This window comes from Bubalus bubalis, chromosome 3, assembly GCF_019923935.1.
Source record: "Bubalus bubalis isolate 160015118507 breed Murrah chromosome 3, NDDB_SH_1, whole genome shotgun sequence".
NCBI classification, from domain to species: domain Eukaryota; kingdom Metazoa; phylum Chordata; class Mammalia; order Artiodactyla; family Bovidae; genus Bubalus; species Bubalus bubalis.
The window spans coordinates 1293758-1302028 of record NC_059159.1 but is presented as its reverse complement, the minus strand read 5'-3'; the positions used below and the strand labels follow the sequence as shown (position 1 = coordinate 1302028).

The 8271-nt window shown below is 51.8% G+C and overlaps 1 non-coding gene across 1 annotated transcript; it reads left to right on the top strand.

Moving 5' to 3' along the window:
- The first annotated feature begins 2140 nt into the window (after window positions 1-2140).
- Window positions 2141-2212, top strand: TRNAC-GCA. Its single transcript has one exon. It is a non-coding gene; the product is annotated as a tRNA-Cys (tRNA).
- The last annotated feature ends 6059 nt before the right edge of the window (window positions 2213-8271 follow it).

The window sequence follows — 8271 nt, the reverse complement described above, 5'->3', positions numbered from 1 at the left end:
GGGAAACAACAGAATCGGGACGTGACTGGGGTTTCCTGACCTAAGAAGTTGCGGTGATGGTCATGCTCTGGGTGGATACTCCGTAGAAAGCTTAACCTCAGTATCATCTTTATCCTCAGACTCACCAGCTGCTCCCATTTAGTGGCTAAAAAAATGGTCTTGGTAGTGACTGCATGGTCTCCAGACACAGAGGCCGCGACAGCTTGAGACTTGATCTTGACACACTCATTCGGTTCCCTACTTTTCCCCCCAAGGTAGGTTGGTTCCAGGATTCACCACATTCTTTCTATGTCATCGCTCACTGTTTTTTTAAATTTACATATTTTTAATTGGAGGATAACTGCTTTACAATGTTGTGTTGGCTTCTGCCGTACATCAGTGTGACTCAGTCATAGGTGTACACGTGTCGTCTCCCCGTTTAGCCTCCCTCCTCCCCCTGCCCCTCGTCTTGTCACCGGTGGAGCTCCCTGTGCTGTGCAGCAACGTCCAATGCCCGCAGCTGTCTGTTTCACATATGGTGACGTATATGCTTCAGGCTCCCCTCTCAGTTCACCCCTTGCTCTCCTTCCCCCGCTGCATCCACAGTCTGTTCTCTATGTCTGTGTCTCTATTGCTGCCCTGCAAATAGGTTCATCAGGGCCATTTTTCTAGATTCCATATATATGTGTTAATATGCAATATTTGTTTTTCTCTTTCTGACTTATTTCACTTTATATGACAGGCTCGAGGTTCATCCACCTCTCCAGAACTGACTCAAATTTGCTCCTTTTTATGGCTGAGTACTATTCCATTGTATATATGTACCACAACTTCTTTATCCATTCATCTGTTGATGGACATCGAGGTTGCTCACTCTTATCTGCAGTTCCTACGACATCTTGCCAAAATGCAGGTCCAACAGGATCCCTGGGGAGACACTGGAGCTTTATCATTCTGCCTATAAAGACCAGTTTCCAGATCCCTTTCGCATTTCGTCTCTGAAGTGCAGCAGGCAGGACAGGGCAGGTGAAGGCTGTCAACGGCCACCCACCAGGCTGCGCCTGAACACAGCCCAGTGGTACGGACTTCCCTCAGCCCATGGCTGGACCAGTCACATCCTTTGAGCTCCTCAGAAAGGCTGAGTGAGAGACGTACAGGAGGGCATTACTCGGATCAGCTTTGTCCTTATCCAGGAGCCCTCACGGCTCAGCAATGCCCAGTCAGCGTGCCCCACCCGGGGCAGGCTGGCGATGGAGCCGATGGCGGCAGACTCTCCCGCTGCAGGGCCCGCGTGCTGCGGCCTGAGGCCCGCTGGATAGAACCCTGCCTCGGGTCTTGGAGCCCCGGCCCCTCCCCTGTGGGGGCGCGGCTTCTGGCTCGGGGCCGGAAGCGCTGCCCGCAGGCCCTCCTCCCCGCGGCCCGCGGGCTCCCATCCGTCCGCAGCTCCGTCCACCACGCTGCCGCTCCGGGCTTCACCGGAGACGGCTGCGGTGCTCCCAACGGGTTCTTACGAGAACTCTCTCTTCCCACTTCTGGAATACAGAAGGTCAGCTGCCTCCCCAGGACAGGCTTGGTCTGGAGGCGGGGGCCTCTTGAGCCTACTGGGCAGGCCTGAGCCAAACCACACACCCCGAGGGATCAGCGGCCTTCTAGAGACGCAAGGAGATGGACTGAAGTTCCACTGTTGCCAGAGAAGGAAGAGAACCCCCAACAGCACTCTGCGCTCCCTCCTGCAGGTCTGAGGCTGTGCTGGGACACTTCACAGGCACCTCCCAGAGCAAGAAGCGAGCTGGGCTCTCGATGAGGTCAGGAGCCTGGGCTTCAGACCAGCACCTGCTTCTCTGCTGTGGTCTCTCTCTTCACACCAGCTGTCTTGTGATGTGCTGTTAGCCGAAAAAGGAAAACTGCTTACACAACAACAAGCACGTTCCAGCGAATAGATTTTGTAATATTTAATATCACTTATATTATGAATATGTGTTGTACAGCTGTATGCGTACATTTATCAATAATAAAATCCATTCCCATGTCAACTTCGCTGCAAAGACATTGAGAGAGAAAGAAGAGAGTTAGCATAAAATGCTGTGCATTCTCCTCTGGGTGAGGCATCATCAGTAATTTTTGCCTTAATTTCTGTGTGCTAAGTCACTCTGTGTGGGCTTCCCTAGTGGCTCAGACGGTAAAGCGTCTGTCTGCAATTCAGGAGACCCAGGTTCGATCCCTGGGTTGGGAAGATCCCCTGGAGAAGGAAATGGCAGCCCACTCCACTATTCTTGCCTGGAAAATCCCATGGACCATGGAGCCTGGTAGGCTACCGTCCATGGGGTCACAAAGAGTAGGACACGGCTGAGCCACTCTGTAACCCCATAGACCATAGCCCACCAGGGCTCTGTCCACGGGATTCTCCAGGCAAGAGTACTGGAGTGGGTGGCCATGCCCTCCTCCAGGGGATCTTCCTGACCCAGGGATTGAACCCATTTACTTTTTAAATGATCTGTATTGTCCACGTTTCTTGTGCATCACACATGATTAGAAAAAAATGAGTTTTTTTAATTCCCGAAAGGGAGGAAAGAGGGTACAGCTGGCTTAGAATGGCTTCCTCCAGCTTGGGGGAGGGGGGCTCGAAGAACAAAGAGACCCCAGCGCCCACGGGTCCGTGGAGACCTCCTGAGGCCGCCGGGTCTGGCTGGATTGGGATTTCGGGCCTGGCCAGGCTCCCACCAGCTTGAGGAACCAGGAGCCGCCCAGGGGTCACCATCTGGGCTGGAAGGTCAGCGTCTTCTCCTCCCAACCCAGCGGGAGTGGGGAGAAGGGGTTGTTGGGAGAGAGGCCCGAGGAGCGAGGAGGAGAACGTGGGCCATCAGGAAATCGGGAAATAAACAACATGTTCCTGCGAGGTGGGGGCGGGCTCGCTTTGATCCCGGGCCGGGAATGGGAAGCACCAACTCTGGGAAGATGAGCCGCTTCCCGAGACCTCCTCAGCCCACCTGGGGCGGACACAGTGAGAGTCTTAGCCTGGCACAGGTGGACGGGGCAAGGGCCCGCCGGCACTCCGAGGCCCCGCATCCCCGTGGCCGCATCACAGGCTGGCCCTTTGCCCAGATGTTTCCGCCTCTTAGAGTTCACTTTTTGAAGAAAGATTCTGCTCCCCACTCTCGGGAGTGTTCTCAGCCCTCCCCGCCCTGACCACCCCACACTGTCATGCCATGGTTTGCCTTGACGTCTCCCTTATCCGCTTCCCGTCCCTGGCACGCAGTGGGCACCCTGTGTGGCATCCATGCCCCCTGCACTGAGTGAGTGAGAGATGGATGGCTCCAGGGAGGGAGCACACGGCTTGCCTGGACATCTCTCCTAAGACCTCGGTCAGCCCGACCTTGCTCGGTGTTCGGAGCGACTTGTCCGGGGAGTCCCGGTCACCCTGACCATCGTGGCATTTCCCCCGGGCTGGGCACCCCTGCTCACAGCGGCACACCCTGCTGGCCTGCTGCTGGTGTGTATCTCAGGCACGGAAATCCATGACTTGATTTTGTACAAAAGTCCCCCTTCCCCGATGCACCTTGCGATGGTTCATTTTATGTGTCAACTCGACCGTGTTAGGAGACGCCCAGAGACCTGGGAAAACACTAGCTGCGTGTGTGAGGGCGTTTCCAGAAAAGATGAGCATTTGAACCCCTCACCAAGGCGGGTGGATGTCACCCAATCCACTGAGGTCCCCGATAGAACCAAATGGAGGAGGAAGAATTCTCTTTCTCTCTTACTGAGCTGGGACAGCCGTCTTCTCCTGCCTTCAGACACAGGCTTTCAGGCTCACATCACACCATCTGTCGGCCCCGCCCCAGTTCTCAGCACCTTTGGACGTGGATTGCATCACACCACTAGCTTTCCTCGTTCTCCAGCTTGCAGCTGGCAGACTGTGGGACTTCTGGGCCTCCACAAATGTGTGAACTAATTCCTATCATAAGCCCCATCTATTGATCTGGGCTTCCCTGGTGGCTCAGCAGTCAAGAATCTGCTGCAATGCAAGAGACCCAAGTTCGATCCCTGGGTAAGGAAGATCCCCTGGAGAAGGGAATGGCAACCCACTCCAGTACTCTTGCCTGGGAAATGCCCCGGACAGAGGAGCCTGGTGGGCTACAGTCCATGGGGTTGCAAAAGAGACAGAATTGAGCAACTGAACAACAATAATCCAACTATCTATGGATCTCCTTATCCATCTATCATCTGTCTCTCTTTTCGTCCATCTTCTATCTGCCTATTCTCTCTCTCTTTCCATCATCTATCTATCTGTCCATCCATCTATCTGTCTTATCTGTCTACCTTCTATCTACCTATTCTATCTTTCTATCTACCTATCTATCCACCCTCTTGGTTCTGTTTCTCTGGAGAACCCTGACTAATGCACACTTCTATCCCAAAGATGTACCCATTAGACCCAGGAGGCTGGAAACATGGAGGCTCTAAATGTATAGCATCATGACTATTTTTAAAGAAGAAATCCAGAAAACAAAAGCCGAAGCAACTGCCCTTGTCCATCATGACTCCCCAGACTTGGATTGACAAATAACAAAATTGAGAATAATAAGCTTTCAAACTCCCCTTTTCCTTCTGAGACTCACTAAACACAAACATCTGGGTTGATTCTGGGGACTGGCAGAGTAGAATTCCCCTGGACTTGGGAGAGAAGTAAAAGAAGGGGCTTTACAATCAGGCAGACCCAGGCCCCAATTCCCTGCCCGGTCACCAGTCAGCTCTGTGGCTTTGGGCTAAGCCTCCAGGCTCTCCTCTGCCGAGGGGGTGATGCTATTTCTCCCTCGTGGTGTTGGGAGGGTGTGCGCCGCTGACAACTGCCGGGCGGAGAGCATAGCACCACAGACGGCCGCAGCGTGCGTGGAGGCGACTGTTGCTGGAAGTCCATCGGCTTGATTCTAGCTGGAGCTCAAGTGGACTAATTTCTGGCTCTCAGTTGCTTTGTCCGTAAAATGCGAGAGGAATGGACTGGACTCTGCCCTCTAGTCGCACTGATCTCCTTTTCGTTCCTTCTACACGTGTTGCTCCCTCGTTGCGGGGACTCTGCGCTCATAGCTCACATTACTTAGCGTTAGACTCAGCTGCATGGAGAGAAAACCCACAGGAACAGCGAGTTCATGAGATAGATAGCTATTTCTCTCCCGTACAAGCCCCAGTGGGTGCTTTAAGATAGTCAGGTCTCTTTCTGTTTTATTGTTCACCATCCTCAACAGGTAGTTTTACCTCATGGTTAAAACGGTTGCTGAGTCTCTGCCATCACGTCCACTTTCAGCCGGCAGAGAGCTGAAAAGACAAAGGGAAAGGCCCATCCTCTCCCTTGAAGACCTTTCTTGGAATCTGCACAGGACTCTTCCATGTGCATCAGAGGGTGGACGCTGTTACACTCATTTTCTGGAACCGCCATGACAGGATGCCACAGACTGAGTGGCTTGCGTGCACGTGTGCTAAGGTGCTTCAGTTGTGTCTGACTCTTTGCAACCTTGTGGGCTGTAGCCCGCCAGGCTCCTCTGTCCATGGGATTCTTGAGGTAAGAATACTGGAGTGAGTTGCCACGCTCTCCTCCAGGGGATCTTCCTGATCCAGGGATTGGGCCGCGTCAGTTATGTCTGCTGCCTTGGCAGGCGGGTTCTTTACCTCTAGAGCCACCTGGGAAGCCCTGAGAGGCTTAAGCAACAGTGGTGGTTGGTTTAGTCACTCAGTCGTTCCCACTATTGCGACCCCATGGGCTGCAGCCCTCCAGGCTCCTCTGCCCCGGGGATTCTCCAGGCAAGAACACTGGAGTGGGTAGCCATTCCCTTCTCCAGGGGATCTTCCCGACCCAGGGATCGTACCCAGGTCTCCTGCATTGCAGGCGGATTCTTTGCTGACTGAGCTATGAGGGAAGCTCACATGTCTGGAGGCTGGAAGTCCAAGATCAAGGATTGGTTTCTCCTGGGACCTCTCTTCCTGCCTTCTCGCTGTGTCTTCACTTGCTCTTTTCTGTGTGTGCATGTATGTTACGTCTGAATGTCCTCTGCTTGCAAGGACACCAGTTTTATGAGATTAAGGCCCACCCCGAAGGCCTGATTTTTACTAAATCGACTCTTTAAAGACCTCATCTCCAAATACAGTTACATGCTGAAGTACTATAGGTTAGGGTCTCAACACAGAAGTTTTGGGAGAACTATGTGACCCCTAACAGCTATGTTTAGGGATCTACTTCCAACGACTAGATTATGAGGACCAAGAAGAAAAGGTAACGGCATGGTAGCAACACCTGGCAAACTCTCCTCCGGCCAGGGTCCCAAGGTCAACCGCATCAGTGCCAACTCATGTGGATGGGACAGCCTTTGGTATGACCGCACTTTACCCCCATGGTCTTCCTTCCAAAACCCATCATCTCTGTCTCACCAAGAGAGAAACGTCAGGTAAACCCACACGGAGGGACCAGCATGCCCCAGAACGGTCAAGGTCACCAAGACCCAAGAAAGTCCGAGAAAGGATGCCTCGTAGCTAAATGCAACATGGGACCCTGGACGGATCCCTGGAACAGAGGCCAGATGTTTGGAGAAATTAGTGAAATCTGGATAAAATCTGCAGTTTCGTTAATAGCAAAGTACCATTGTTTCCTTAGCTGTGACAAAAGTACAGCGCTACGTAAGAAGTTGCCAGCAGGAGACACTGGGTGTGGTTGTGCAGGGCCTTTTGGTACGAGCTCTGCAGCTTCACTGTGAATCTAACACTATTCTAAAATTAAAGCTGCCTTTGAAAAAATAGCCCACCCTCGTGGACTTGCATTCTTTTATTTATCTATTGATTGCTTGATTGGGGTATAATTGTGTTACAATATTGTGTTAGTTTCTGTTGTACAGTGAAGTATATTTATTCATTTTTATTAATGTATAAGGGCTTCCCTGGTGGCTTGGATGTCAAAGAAACTGCCTGCAATGCTAGAGACCTGGGTTCGATCCCTGGGCCGGAAAGATCCCCTGGAGGAGGAAATGGCAACCCACTCTGGAGAATCCCATGGACAGAGGAGCCTGGTGGGCTACAGCCCATGGGTTGCAATGAGCTGGACACAGCTCAGTGACTAAGCCACTACCACACAGTTGATCACAACGTTGCGTTAGTCTCTGCTGTACAGCAAAGTGATTCAGTTATACATGCACTGCATTCTTCCTTAAAAGCATCCTTCCCCTTTATGGTGTATCCCAGGATAGTGAATATATATATAGTTCCCTGTACTACACAGCACGACCTTGTTGCTCTTCCATCCTATAAATTAAAGCTCACATCTGCTGATCCCAAACTCTCAGTCTGCCCCTCCTCTCTCCTCACCCCCTCCCTCTTGGCAACCACAAGTCTATTCCATGTGTGGTGAGCTTACATTCTGATTGGGACTGGGGTGGGGAGGGGACAACCGACACTGAACAATCAATGACTACATTAAGTAAGTTAGGTGGTGTGTTTGGAGGAAATAAATACCCTGAATAAAAGAGCAGGGTGTGGGTGGGGAGAACAGGCCAGGAATGCTGCTGCAAGGTTAAATCCTAAACAGAGTGAAAGCGTAGAAAGGGCTGGCCCAGGGCTGGCGCACAGCAGATGCTCAGGAAGCCGGGGCAGCCCCGTCTTGCAAGCATTTTTGTTAGGGCGATGTTCAGATGAGTTGCATTATATAAAGTATGAATGAAGAAGGGAGGCTACAGAGGGATGGTTCTAAAGTTCTCTGGGTGTCAAGAGGAAGCCAGATGAAGGGCTTCCCTGGGGGTTCACTGTTTACGTCTCCACCTTCTGACGCAGGGGCTGCAGGTTCGATCCCTGGTCGGGGACCTAAGACCCCACATACCAAAAACACCCCGTGAAACAGAAGTGATATTGTAACAAATTCAATAAAGACTTTGAATTTGTTACACACAACAGCAACAAGAAAAAAAATCTTTCTTTAAAGAGGAAGTCAGATTGAAATATTTGCCACAGACAATCCTCACAGGGAGAAAGCAGAATTCAGCAGCACACCCGAGACCTAAGGCTGTCTATCCCACGAAGAACCTGGGAAGCAGAAGAGCCCGTTCCATTAGCTCAGAGGCCCACGAATTGAGAGGATGGTTTCTAACATTCCCATTATCAGTGCTAAAGAATCACAGGGGAAAAGAAGAGTGAAAACGACCTCGGGAGCCGCTTTGAGGAGCAGGCTGAGTGTCATCATTGTCAGAACACTTCTGCAAAGGAGCTGATTTTATCCCCGTTTTGTAGGTAAAGACACCGCGGCGCAGCGTGCTTAAGGAA